Here is a 13752-nt window from a genome sequence, read left to right as displayed (position 1 = left end):
CAACCAAAGCCTGAGGCCAACCAAGGCCTGATGCAACCAAGGCCAGAGGCAACCAAGGCCAGAGGCAACCAAGGCCAAAGGCAACCAAGGCCAGAGGCAACCAAGCCCAGAGGCAACCAAGGCCTGAGGCAACCAACGAAGTAGGCAATCAAGGCCTGAGTAAACCAGCGCCTGAAGAAACCAGAGCCAGGGGCAACCAAGGACTGAGGCAACAAGGCCAGAGGCAACCAACGTTAGAGGCAACCAAGGCCAGAGGCAACCAAGGCCAGAAACAACCAGGGCCAGAGGCAACCAAGGCCAGAGGCAACCAGGGCCAGAGGCAACCAAGGCCAGAGGCAACCAAGTCCAGAGGCAACCATGGCCTGAGGCAACCAAAGCCTGATGCAACCAAGGCCGGAGGCAACCAAGGCCGGAGGCAACCAAGGCCTGATGCAACCAAGGCCGGAGGCAACCAAGTCCAGAGGCAACCAAGGCCTGAGGCAACCAAGGCCAAAGGCAACCAATGCCAGAGGCAACCAGGGCCAGAGTCAACCAAGGCCTGAGGCAACCAAGGCCAGAGGCAACCAAGCCCAGAGGCAACCATGGCCTGAGGCAACCAAAGCCTGATGCAACCAAGGCCGGAGGCAACCAAGGCCAGGGGCAACCAAGGCCTGAGGCAACCAAGGCCAAAGGCAACCAAGGCCAGAAGCAACCAGGGCCAGAGGCAAACAAGGCCTGATGCAACCAAGGCCAGAGGCAACCAAGGCCTGATGCAACCAAGGCCAGAGGCAACCAAGGCCTGATGCAACCAAGGCCAGAGGCAACCAAGCCCAGAGGCAAACAAGGCCTGATGCAACCAACGTCAGAGGCAACCAGCGACTGAGGCAATCAAAGCCTGAGGCAACCAACGTCAGAGGCAACCAGCGACTGAGGCAATCAAGGCCTGAGGCAACCAAGGCCTGAGTAAACCTACGTCAGAGGCATTCAAGGCCAGAGGCAACAAAGGCCAGAGGCAACCAAGGCCTGATGCAACCAAGGCCAGAGGCAACCAAGGCCTGATGCAACCAAGGCCAGAGGCAACCAAGGCCAGAGGCTACCATGGCCTGAGGAAACCAAAGCTTGAGGCAACCAAGGCCTGATGCAACCAAGGCCGGAGGCAACCAAGGCCAGAGGCAACCAAGGCCAAAGGCAACCAAGGCCAGAGGCAACCAAGGCCAGAAGCAACCAAGGCCTGATGCAACCAAGGCCAAACGCAACCAAGGCCAGAGGCAACCAAGGCCAGATGCAACCAAGGCCATTGGCAACCAAGGCCTGATGCAACCAAGGCCTGATGCAACCAAGGCCAGAGGCAACCAAGGCCAGAGGCAACCAAGACCTGAGGCAACCAAGCCCAGAGGCAACCAAGGCCTGAAGCAAACAAGGCCAGAGGCAACCAAGGCCTGAGGCAACCAAGGCCAAAGGCAACCAAGGCCAGTGGCAACCAGGGCCTGAGGCAACCAAGGCCTGATGCAACCAAGGCAAGAGGCAACCAAGCCCAGAGGCAAACAAGGCCTGATGCAACCAAGGCCTGATGCAACCAAGGCCAGAGGCAACCAAGGCCAGAGGCAACCAAGGCCTGAGGCAACCAAACCCAGAGGCAACCAAGGCCTGATGCAACCAAGGCCAGAGGCAACCAAGGCCAGAGGCAACCAAGGCCTGATGCAACCAACGCCGGAGGCAATCAATGCCTGAGTAAACCAGCGCCTGAGGAAACCAGCGCCAGAGGTAACCAGCGCCAGAGGCAACCACAGTCAGAGGCAACCAACGTCAGAGGCAACCAAGGGCAAAGGCAACAAGGCCAGAGGCAACCAACGTCAAAGGCAACAAAGCCCAGATGCAACCAAGGCCTGATGCAACCAAGGCCAGAGGCAACCAAGGCCTGATGCAACCAAGGCCAGAGGCAACGAGGGCCAGGAGCAACCAAGGCCTGAGGCAACCAAGGCCTGATGCAACCAAGGCCTGAGGCAACCAAGGCCTGATGCAATCAAGGCCAGAGGCAACCAAGGCCTTATGCAACCAACGCCGGAGGCAATCAATGCCTGAGTAAACCAGCACCTGAGGAAACCAGCGCCAGAGGTAACCAGCGCCAGAGGCAACCAAGGCCTGATGCAACCAAGGCCAGAGGCAACGAGGGCAAGAAGCAACCAAGGCCTGAGGCAACCAAGGCCTGATGCAACCAAGGCCTGAGGCAACCAAGTCCTGATGCAACCAAGGCCAGAGGCAACCAAGGCCTGATGCAACGAGGGCAAGAAGCAACCAAGGCCTGAGGCAACCAAGGCCTGATGCAACCAAGGCCTGAGGCAACCAAGTCCTGATGCAACCAAGGCCAGAGGCAACCAAGGCCTGATGCAACCAAGGTCTGATGCAACCAAGGCCGGAGGAAACCAACGTCAGAGGCAACCAGCGACTGAGGCAATAAGGCCTGAGGCAACCAACGTCAGAGGCAACCAAGGCCAGAGGCAACCAAGGCCAGAGGCAACCAAGACCTGATGCAAACAAGGCCAGAGGCAACCAAGACCTGAGGCAACCAGAACCAGAGGCAACCAGGGCCAGAGGCAACCAAGGCCTGATGCAACCAAGGCCAGAGGCAACCAAGGCCAGAGGCAACCAAGACCTGATGCAAACAAGGCCAGAGGCAACCAAGACCTGAGGCAACCAGAACCAGAGGCAACCAGGGCCAGAGGCAACCAAGGCCTGATGCAACCAAGGCCAGAGGCAACCAAGGCCAGAGACAACCAAGGCCAGAGGCAACCAGGGCCAGAGGCAACCAGGGCCAGAGGCAACCAAGGCCTGATGCAACTAAGGCCAGAGGCAACCAAGCCCGGAGGCAACCAAGGCCTGATGCAACCAAGGCCGGAGGCAACCAAGGCCAGAGGCAACAAAGACCAGAGGCAACCAAGGCCAAAGGCAACCAAGGCCAGAGGCAACCAAGGCCAGAGGCAACCAGGGCCAGAAGCAACCAAGGCCTGATGCAACCAAGGCCAGAGGCAACCAAGGCAAGAGGCAACCAAGGCCTAAAGCAACCAAGGCCAGAGGCAACCAAGGCCTGATGCAACCAAAGCCAGAGGCAACCAGGGCCAGAGGCAACCAAGGCCTGAGGCAACCAATGCCAGAGGCAACCAAGGCCAGAGGCAACCAAGGCCAGAGGCAACCAACGCTGGAGGCAATCAAGGCCAGAGGCAACCAAGGCCTTATGCAACCAACGCCGGAGGCAATCAATGCCTGAGTAAACCAGCACCTGAGGAAACCAGCGCCAGAGGTAACCAGCGCCAGAGGCAACCACAGTCAGAGGCAACCAACGTCAGAGGCAACCAAGGGCAAAGGCAACAAGGCCAGAGGCAACCAACGTCAAAGGCAACAAAGCCCAGATGCAACCAAGGCCTGATGCAACCAAGGCCAGAGGCAACCAAGGCCTGATGCAACCAAGGCCAGAGGCAACGAGGGCCAGAAGCAACCAAGGCCTGAGGCAACCAAGGCCTGATGCAACCAAGGCCAGATGCAACCAGGGTCAGAGGCAACCAAGGCCTGAGGCAACCAAGGCCTGATGCAACCAAGGCCAGAGGCAACCAAGGCCAGAGGCAACCAAGCCCAGAGGCAACCAAGGCCTGATGCAACCAAGGCCAGAGGCAACCAAGGCCTGATGCAACCAAGGCCAGAGGCAACGAGGGCCAGGAGCAACCAAGGCCTGAGGCAACCAAGGCCTGATGCAACCAAGGCCTGAGGCAACCAAGGCCTGATGCAATCAAGGCCAGAGGCAACCAAGGCCTTATGCAACCAACGCCGGAGGCAATCAATGCCTGAGTAAACCAGCACCTGAGGAAACCAGCGCCAGAGGTAACCAGCGCCAGAGGCCTGATGCAACCAAGGCCAGAGGCAACGAGGGCCAGAAGCAACCAAGGCCTGAGGCAACCAAGGCCTGATGCAACCAAGGCCTGAGGCAACCAAGTCCTGATGCAACCAAGGCCAGAGGCAACCAAGGCCTGATGCAACCAAGGTCTGATGCAACCAAGGCCGGAGGAAACCAACGTCAGAGGCAACCAGCGACTGAGGCAATAAGGCCTGAGGCAACCAATGTCAGAGGCAACCAAGGCCAGAGGCAACCAAGGCCAGAGGCAATCAAGACCTGATGCAAACAAGGCCAGAGGCAACCAAGACCTGAGGCAACCAGAACCAGAGGCAACCAGGGCCAGAGGCAACCAAGGCCTGATGCAACCAAGGCCAGAGGCAACCAAGGCCAGAGACAACCAAGGCCAGAGGCAACCAAGACCTGATGCAAACAAGGCCAGAGGCAACCAAGACCTGAGGCAACCAGAACCAGAGGCAACCAGGGCCAGAGGCAACCAAGGCCTGATGCAACCAAGGCCAGAGGCAACCAAGGCCAGAGGCAACCAAGGCCAGAGGCAACCAAGGCCAGAGGCAACCAGGGCCAGAGGCAACCAGGGCCAGAGGCAACCAAGGCCTGATGCAACTAAGGCCAGAGGCAACCAAGCCCGGAGGCAACCAAGGCCTGATGCAACCAAGGCCGGAGGCAACCAAGGCCAGAGGCAACCAAGGCCAAAGGCAACCAAGGCCAGAGGCAACCAAGGCCAGAGGCAACCAGGGCCAGAAGCAACCAAGGCCTGATGCAACCAAGGCCAGAGGCAACCAAGGCAAGAGGCAACCAAGGCCTAAAGCAACCAAGGCCTGATGCAACCAAAGCCAGAGGCAACCAGGGCCAGAGGCAACCAAGGCCTGAGGCAACCAAGGCCAGAGGCAACCAAGGCCAGAGGCAACCAAGGCCAGAGGCAACCAACGCTGGAGGCAATCAAGGCCAGAGGCAACCAAGGCCTTATGCAACCAACGCCGGAGGCAATCAATGCCTGAGTAAACCAGCACCTGAGGAAACCAGCGCCAGAGGTAACCAGCGCCAGAGGCAACCACAGTCAGAGGCAACCAACGTCAGAGGCAACCAAGGGCAAAGGCAACAAGGCCAGAGGCAACCAACGTCAAAGGCAACAAAGCCCAGATGCAACCAAGGCCTGATGCAACCAAGGCCAGAGGCAACCAAGGCCTGATGCAACCAAGGCCAGAGGCAACGAGGGCCAGAAACAACCAAGGCCTGAGGCAACCAAGGCCTGATGCAACCAAGGCCAGATGCAACCAGGGTCAGAGGCAACCAAGGCCTGAGGCAACCAAGGCCTGATGCAACCAAGGCCAGAGGCAACCAAGGCCAGAGGCAACCAAGGCCAGAGGCAACCAAGCCCAGAGGCAACCAAGGCCTGATGCAACCAAGGCCAGAGGCAACCAAGGCCAGAGGCAACCAAGGCCTGATGCAACCAACGCCGGAGGCAATGAAGGCCTGAGTAAACCAGCGCCTGAGGAAACCAGCGCCAGAGGCAACCAGCGCCAGAGGCAACCAACATCAGAGGCAACCAACGTCAGAGGCAACCAAGGGCAAAAGCAACAAGGCCAGAGGCAACCAACGTCACAGGCAACAAAGCCCAGATGCAACCAAGGCCAGAGGCAACCAACGCCGGAGGAAACCAACGTCAGAGGCAACCAGCGACTGAGGCAATAAGGCCTGAGGCAACCAACGTCAGAGGCAACCAAGGCCAGAGGCAACCAAGGCCAGAGGCAACCAAGACCTGATGCAAACAAGGCCAGAGGCAACCAAGACCTGAGGCAACCAGAACCAGAGGCAACCAGGGCCAGAGGCAACCAAGGCCTGATGCAACCAAGGCCAGAGGCAACCAGGGCCAGAGGCAACCAGGGCCAGAGGCAACCAGGGCCAGAGGCAACCAAGGCCTGATGCAACTAAGGCCAGAGGCAACCAAGCCCAGAGGCAACCAAGGCCTGATGCAGCCAAGGCCAGAGGCAACCAAGGCCTGAGGCAACCAAGGTCAGAGGCAACCAAGGTCAGAGGCAACCAGGGCCAGAAGCAACCAAGGCCTGAGGCAACCAAGGCCTGATGCAACCAAGGCCAGAGGCAACCATGGCCTGAGGCAACCAAAGCCTGATGCAACCAAGGCCGGAGGCAACCAAGGCCAGAGGCAACCAAGGCCGGAGGCAACCAAGGCCTGATGCAACCAAGGCCGGAGGCAACCAAGGCCAGAGGCAACAAAGACCAGAGGCAACCAAGGCCAAAGGCAACCAAGGCCAGAGGCAACCAAGGCCAGAGGCAACCAGGGCCAGAGGCAACCAAGGCCTGATGCAACCAAGGCCAGAAGCAACCAAGGCAAGAGGCAACCAAGGCCTAAAGCAACCAAGGCCAGAGGCAACCAAGGCCTGATGCAACCAAAGCCAGAGGCAACCAGGGCCAGAGGCAACCAAGGCCTGAGGCAACCAATGCCAGAGGCAACCAAGGCCAGAGGCAACCAACGCTGGAGGCAATCAAGGCCAGAGGCAACCAAGGCCTTATGCAACCAACGCCGGAGGCAATCAATGCCTGAGTAAACCAGCACCTGAGGAAACCAGCGCCAGAGGTAACCAGCGCCAGAGGCAACCACAGTCAGAGGCAACCAACGTCAGAGGCAAACAAGGGCAAAGGCAACAAGGCCAGAGGCAACCAACGTCAAAGGCAACAAAGCCCAGATGCAACCAAGGCCTGATGCAACCAAGGCCAGAGGCAACCAAGGCCTGATGCAACCAAGGCCAGAGGCAACGAGGGCCAGAAGCAACCAAGGCCTGAGGCAACCAAGGCCTGATGCAACCAAGGCCAGATGCAACCAGGGTCAGAGGCAACCAAGGCCTGAGGCAACTAAGGCCTGATGCAACCAAGGCCAGAGGCAACCAAGGCCAGAGGCAACCAAGGCCTGATGCAACCAAGGCCAGATGCAACCAGGGTCAGAGGCAACCAAGGCCTGAGGCAACTAAGGCCTGATGCAACCAAGGCCAGAGGCAACCAATGCCAGAGGCAACCAAGGCCGGAGGCAACCAAGGCCTGATGCAACCAAGGCCGGAGGCAACCAAGGCCAGAGGCAACAAAGACCAGAGGCAACCAAGGCCAAAGGCAACCAAGGCCAGAGGCAACCAAGGCCAGAGGCAACCAGGGCCAGAGGCAACCAAGGCCTGATGCAACCAAGGCCAGAGGCAACCAAGGCAAGAGGCAACCAAGGCCTAAAGCAACCAAGGCCAGAGGCAACCAAGGCCTGATGCAACCAAAGCCAGAGGCAACCAGGGCCAGAGGCAACCAGGGCCAGAGGCAACCAAGGCCTGAGGCAACCAAGGGCTGATGCAACCAAGGCCAGAGGCAACCAAGCCCAGAGGCAACCAAGGCCTGAGGCATCCAAGGCCTGATGCAACCAATGCCAGAGGCAACCAAGGCCAGAGGCAACCAAGGCCAGAGGCAACCAACGCTGGAGGCAATCAAGGCCAGAGGCAACCAAGGCCAAAGGCAACCAAGGCCAGAGGCAACCAAGGCCAGAGGCAACCAGGGCCAGAGGCAACCAAGGCCTGATGCAACCAAGGCCTGATGCAAAGCAGGCCAGAGGCAACCAAGCCCAGAGGCAACCAAGGCCTGAGGCAACCAAGGCCAGAGGCAACCAAGGCCTGATGCAACCAAACCAGAGGCAACCAGGGCCAGAGGCAACCAGGGCCAGAGGCAACCAAGGCCTGAGGCAACCAAGGCCTGATGCAACCAAGGCCTGATGCAACCAAGGCCAGAGGCAACCAAGCCAGAGGCAACCAAGGCCTGAGGCATCCAAGGCCTGATGCAACCAATGCCAGAGGCAACCAAGGCCATAGGCAACCAAGGCCAGAGGCAACCAAGCCCGGAGGCAACCAAGGCCTGATGCAACCAAGGCCGGAGGCAACCAAGGCCAGAGGCAACCAAGGCCAAAGGCAACCAAGGCCAGAGGCAACCAAGGCCAGAGGCAACCAGGGCCAGAAGCAACCAAGGCCTGATGCAACCAAGGCCAGAGGCAACCAAGGCAAGAGGCAACCAAGGCCTAAAGCAACCAAGGCCTGATGCAACCAAAGCCAGAGGCAACCAGGGCCAGAGGCAACCAAGGCCTGAGGCAACCAAGGCCAGAGGCAACCAAGGCCAGAGGCAACCAAGGCCAGAGGCAACCAAGGCCAGAGGCAACCAACGCTGGAGGCAATCAAGGCCAGAGGCAACCAAGGCCTTATGCAACCAACGCCGGAGGCAATCAATGCCTGAGTAAACCAGCACCTGAGGAAACCAGCGCCAGAGGTAACCAGCGCCAGAGGCAACCACAGTCAGAGGCAACCAACGTCAGAGGCAACCAAGGGCAAAGGCAACAAGGCCAGAGGCAACCAACGTCAAAGGCAACAAAGCCCAGATGCAACCAAGGCCTGATGCAACTAAGGCCAGAGGCAACCAAGGCCTGATGCAACCAAGGCCAGAGGCAACGAGGGCCAGAAACAACCAAGGCCTGAGGCAACCAAGGCCTGATGCAACCAAGGCCAGATGCAACCAGGGTCAGAGGCAACCAAGGCCTGAGGCAACCAAGGCCTGATGCAACCAAGGCCAGAGGCAACCAAGGCCAGAGGCAACCAAGGCCAGAGGCAACCAAGCCCAGAGGCAACCAAGGCCTGATGCAACCAAGGCCAGAGGCAACCAAGGCCAGAGGCAACCAAGGCCTGATGCAACCAACGCCGGAGGCAATGAAGGCCTGAGTAAACCAGCGCCTGAGGAAACCAGCGCCAGAGGCAACCAGCGCCAGAGGCAACCAACATCAGAGGCAACCAACGTCAGAGGCAACCAAGGGCAAAAGCAACAAGGCCAGAGGCAACCAACGTCACAGGCAACAAAGCCCAGATGCAACCAAGGCCAGAGGCAACCAACGCCGGAGGAAACCAACGTCAGAGGCAACCAGCGACTGAGGCAATAAGGCCTGAGGCAACCAACGTCAGAGGCAAACAAGGCCAGAGGCAACCAAGGCCAGAGGCAACCAAGACCTGATGCAAACAAGGCCAGAGGCAACCAAGACCTGAGGCAACCAGAACCAGAGGCAACCAGGGCCAGAGGCAACCAAGGCCTGATGCAACCAAGGCCAGAGGCAACCAGGGCCAGAGGCAACCAGGGCCAGAGGCAACCAGGGCCAGAGGCAACCAAGGCCTGATGCAACTAAGGCCAGAGGCAACCAAGCCCAGAGGCAACCAAGGCCTGATGCAGCCAAGGCCAGAGGCAACCAAGGCCTGAGGCAACCAAGGCCAGAGGCAACCAAGCCCAGAGGCAACCAAGGTCAGAGGCAACCAAGGTCAGAGGCAACCAGGGCCAGAAGCAACCAAGGCCTGAGGCAACCAAGGCCTGATGCAACCAAGGCCAGAGGCAACCATGGCCTGAGGCAACCAAAGCCTGATGCAACCAAGGCCGGAGGCAACCAAGGCCAGAGGCAACCAAGGCCGGAGGCAACCAAGGCCTGATGCAACCAAGGCCGGAGGCAACCAAGGCCAGAGGCAACAAAGACCAGAGGCAACCAAGGCCAAAGGCAACCAAGGCCAGAGGCAACCAAGGCCAGAGGCAACCAGGGCCAGAGGCAACCAAGGCCTGATGCAACCAAGGCCAGAAGCAACCAAGGCAAGAGGCAACCAAGGCCTAAAGCAACCAAGGCCAGAGGCAACCAAGGCCTGATGCAACCAAAGCCAGAGGCAACCAGGGCCAGAGGCAACCAAGGCCTGAGGCAACCAATGCCAGAGGCAACCAAGGCCAGAGGCAACCAACGCTGGAGGCAATCAAGGCCAGAGGCAACCAAGGCCTTATGCAACCAACGCCGGAGGCAATCAATGCCTGAGTAAACCAGCACCTGAGGAAACCAGCGCCAGAGGTAACCAGCGCCAGAGGCAACCACAGTCAGAGGCAACCAACGTCAGAGGCAAACAAGGGCAAAGGCAACAAGGCCAGAGGCAACCAACGTCAAAGGCAACAAAGCCCAGATGCAACCAAGGCCTGATGCAACCAAGGCCAGAGGCAACCAAGGCCTGATGCAACCAAGGCCAGAGGCAACGAGGGCCAGAAGCAACCAAGGCCTGAGGCAACCAAGGCCTGATGCAACCAAGGCCAGATGCAACCAGGGTCAGAGGCAACCAAGGCCTGAGGCAACTAAGGCCTGATGCAACCAAGGCCAGAGGCAACCAAGGCCAGAGGCAACCAAGGCCTGATGCAACCAAGGCCAGATGCAACCAGGGTCAGAGGCAACCAAGGCCTGAGGCAACTAAGGCCTGATGCAACCAAGGCCAGAGGCAACCAATGCCAGAGGCAACCAAGGCCGGAGGCAACCAAGGCCTGATGCAACCAAGGCCGGAGGCAACCAAGGCCAGAGGCAACAAAGACCAGAGGCAACCAAGGCCAAAGGCAACCAAGGCCAGAGGCAACCAAGGCCAGAGGCAACCAGGGCCAGAGGCAACCAAGGCCTGATGCAACCAAGGCCAGAGGCAACCAAGGCAAGAGGCAACCAAGGCCTAAAGCAACCAAGGCCAGAGGCAACCAAGGCCTGATGCAACCAAAGCCAGAGGCAACCAGGGCCAGAGGCAACCAGGGCCAGAGGCAACCAAGGCCTGAGGCAACCAAGGGCTGATGCAACCAAGGCCAGAGGCAACCAAGCCCAGAGGCAACCAAGGCCTGAGGCATCCAAGGCCTGAGGCATCCAAGGCCTGATGCAACCAATGCCAGAGGCAACCAAGGCCAGAGGCAACCAAGGCCAGAGGCAACCAACGCTGGAGGCAATCAAGGCCAGAGGCAACCAAGGCCAAAGGCAACCAAGGCCAGAGGCAACCAAGGCCAGAGGCAACCAGGGCCAGAGGCAACCAAGGCCTGATGCAACCAAGGCCTGATGCAAAGCAGGCCAGAGGCAACCAAGCCCAGAGGCAACCAAGGCCTGAGGCAACCAAGGCCAGAGGCAACCAAGGCCTGATGCAACCAAACCAGAGGCAACCAGGGCCAGAGGCAACCAGGGCCAGAGGCAACCAAGGCCTGAGGCAACCAAGGCCTGATGCAACCAAGGCCTGATGCAACCAAGGCCAGAGGCAACCAAGCCAGAGGCAACCAAGGCCTGAGGCATCCAAGGCCTGATGCAACCAATGCCAGAGGCAACCAAGGCCATAGGCAACCAAGGCCAGAGGCAACCAAGGCCAGAGGCAACCAAGGCCTGATGCAACCAACGCCAGAGGCAATAAAGCCTGAGTAAACCAGCGCCTGAGGCAACCAACGTCAGAGGCAACCAGCGACTGAGGCAATCAAGGCTTGAGGCAACCAACGCCATAGGCAACCAACGTCAGAGGCAACCAGCGACTGATGCAATCAATGCCTGAGGCAACCAAGGCCTGAGTAAACCAACGTCAGAGGCAACCAATGTCGGAGCCAACCAAAGCCAAAGGCAACCAAGGCCAGAGACAACCAACGTCAGAGGCAACCAACGTCAGAGGCAACCAGAGACTGAGGCAATCAAGGCCTGAGGCAACCAAGACCGGTGGCAACCAAGGCCAGAGGCAACCAAGGCCTGATGCAACCAAGGCCAAAGGCAACCAAGCCCAGAGGCAAACAAGGCCTGATGCAACCAACGTCAGAGGCAACCAGCGACTGAAGCAATCAAGGCCTGAGGCAACCAACGTCAGAGGCAACCAGCGACTGAGGCAATCAAGGCCTGAGGCAACCAAGGCCTGAGTAAACCAACGTCAGAGGCATTCAAGGCCAGAGGCAACAAAGGCCAGAGGCAACCAAGGCCTGATGCAACCAAGGCCAGAGGCATTCAAGGCCAGAGGCAACAAAGGCCAGAGGCAACCAAGGCCTGATGCAACCAACGCCAGACGCAACCAACGTCAAAGGCAACCAAGGCCAAAGGCAACAAGGACAGAGGCAAACAAGGTCAGAGGCAACCAACGTCAGATGCAACCAAGGGCAGAGGCAACCAACGTCGGAGGCAACCAATGTCAGAGGCAACCAACGTCAGAGGCAACCAACGTCAGAGGCAACCAACGTCAGAGGCAACCAAAGTCAGAGGTAACCAAGGCCAGAGGCAACCAACGCCGGAGGCAACCAAGGCCAGAAGCAACCAAGGCCAGAGGCAACCAACGCCAGAGGCAACCAACGTCAAAGGAAACCAAAGCCATAAGCAAACAAGGCCAGAGGCAACCAAGGCCTGATGCAACCAACGCCGGAGGCAATGAAGGCCTGAGTAAACCAGCGCCTGAAGAAACCAGCGCCAGAGGCAACCAGCGCCAGAGGCAACCAACATCAGAGGCAACCAACGTCAGAGGCAACCAACGTCAGAGGCAACCAAGGGCAAAGGCAACAAGGCCAGAGACAACCAACGTCACAGGAAACAAAGCCCAGATGCAACCAAGGCCTGAGGCAACCAACGCCGGAGGAAAACAACGTCAGAGGCAACCAGCGACTGAGGCAACAAGGCCTGAGGCAACCAACGTTAGAGGCAACCAAGGCCAGAGGCAACCAAGGCCTGATGCAAACAAGGCCAGAGGCAACCAAGGCCTGAGGCAACCAAGGCCAGTGGCATCCAAGGCCAGAGGCAACCAAGGCCTGATGCAACCAAGGCCAGAGGCAACCAAGGCCAGAGGCAACCAAGGCCTGAGGCAACCAAGCCCAGAGGCAACCAAGGCCTGAGGCAACCAAGCCCAGAGGCAACCAAGGCCTTATGCAACCAAGGCCAGAGGCAACCAAGCCAGAGGCAACCAAGCCAGAGGCAACCAAGGCCTGAGGCATCCAAGGCCTGGTGCAACCAATGCCAGAGGCAACCAAGGCCATAGGCAACCAAAGCCAGAGGCAACCAAGGCCTGATGCAACAAGGCCAAAGGCAACAAGGCCAGAGGCAACCAATGTCACAGGCAACCAAGCCCAGATACAACCAAGCCCAGATGCAACCAAGGCCGGAGGCAACATAGGCCGGAGGCAACCAAGGCCGGAGGCAACCAACGCCGGAGGCAACCAAGGCCAAAGGCAACAAAGGCCAGAGGCAACCAAGGCCAGAGGAAACCAGGGCCAGAGGCAACCAAGGCCTGATGCAACCAAGGCCTGATGCAACCAAGGCCAGAGGCAACCAAGCCCAGAGGCAACCAAGGCCTGATGCAACCAAGGCCAGAGGCAACCAAGGCCTGATGCAACCAAGGCCAGAGGCAACCAGGGCCAGAGGCAACCAAGGCCTGATGCAACCAACGCCTGATGCAACCAAGGCCAGAGGCAACCAAGCCCAGAGGCAACCAAGGCCTGAGGCATCCAAGGCCTGATGCAACCAATGCCAGAGGCAACCAAGGCCAGAGGCAACCAAGGCCAGAGGCAACCAAGGCCAGAGGCAACCAAGGCCAGAGGCAACCAACGCCGGAGGCAATCAAGGCCTGAGTAAACCAGCGCCTGAGGAAAACAGGGCCAGAGGCAACCAGCGCCAGAGGCAACCAACGCCAGAGGCAACCAACGTCAGAGGCAACCAACGTCAGAGGCAACCAAGGCCAAAGGCAACAAAGCCAGAGGCAACCAACGTCACAGGCAACCAAGCCCAGATAAAACCAAGCCCAGATGCAACCAAGCCCGGAGGCAACCAAGGCCGGAGGCAACCAAGGCCGGAGGCAACCAAGGCCAGAGGCAACCAACGCCGGAGGCAACCAACGTCAGAGGCAACCAACGTCAGAGGCAACCAAGGCCAAAGGCAACAAGGACAGAGGCAACCAACGTCAGAGGAACCAACGTCAGATGCAACAAAGCCCAGTGGCAACCAACGCCGGAAGAAACCAACGTCAGAGGAAACCAAGGCCTGAGGCAACCAACGTTAGAGGCAACAAACGTCA

The sequence above is a fragment of the Oryzias latipes genome, chromosome 24, assembly GCF_002234675.1.
Source record: "Oryzias latipes chromosome 24, ASM223467v1".
Classification (NCBI taxonomy): Eukaryota; Metazoa; Chordata; class Actinopteri; order Beloniformes; family Adrianichthyidae; genus Oryzias; species Oryzias latipes.
This window is presented reverse-complemented; position numbering follows the sequence as displayed.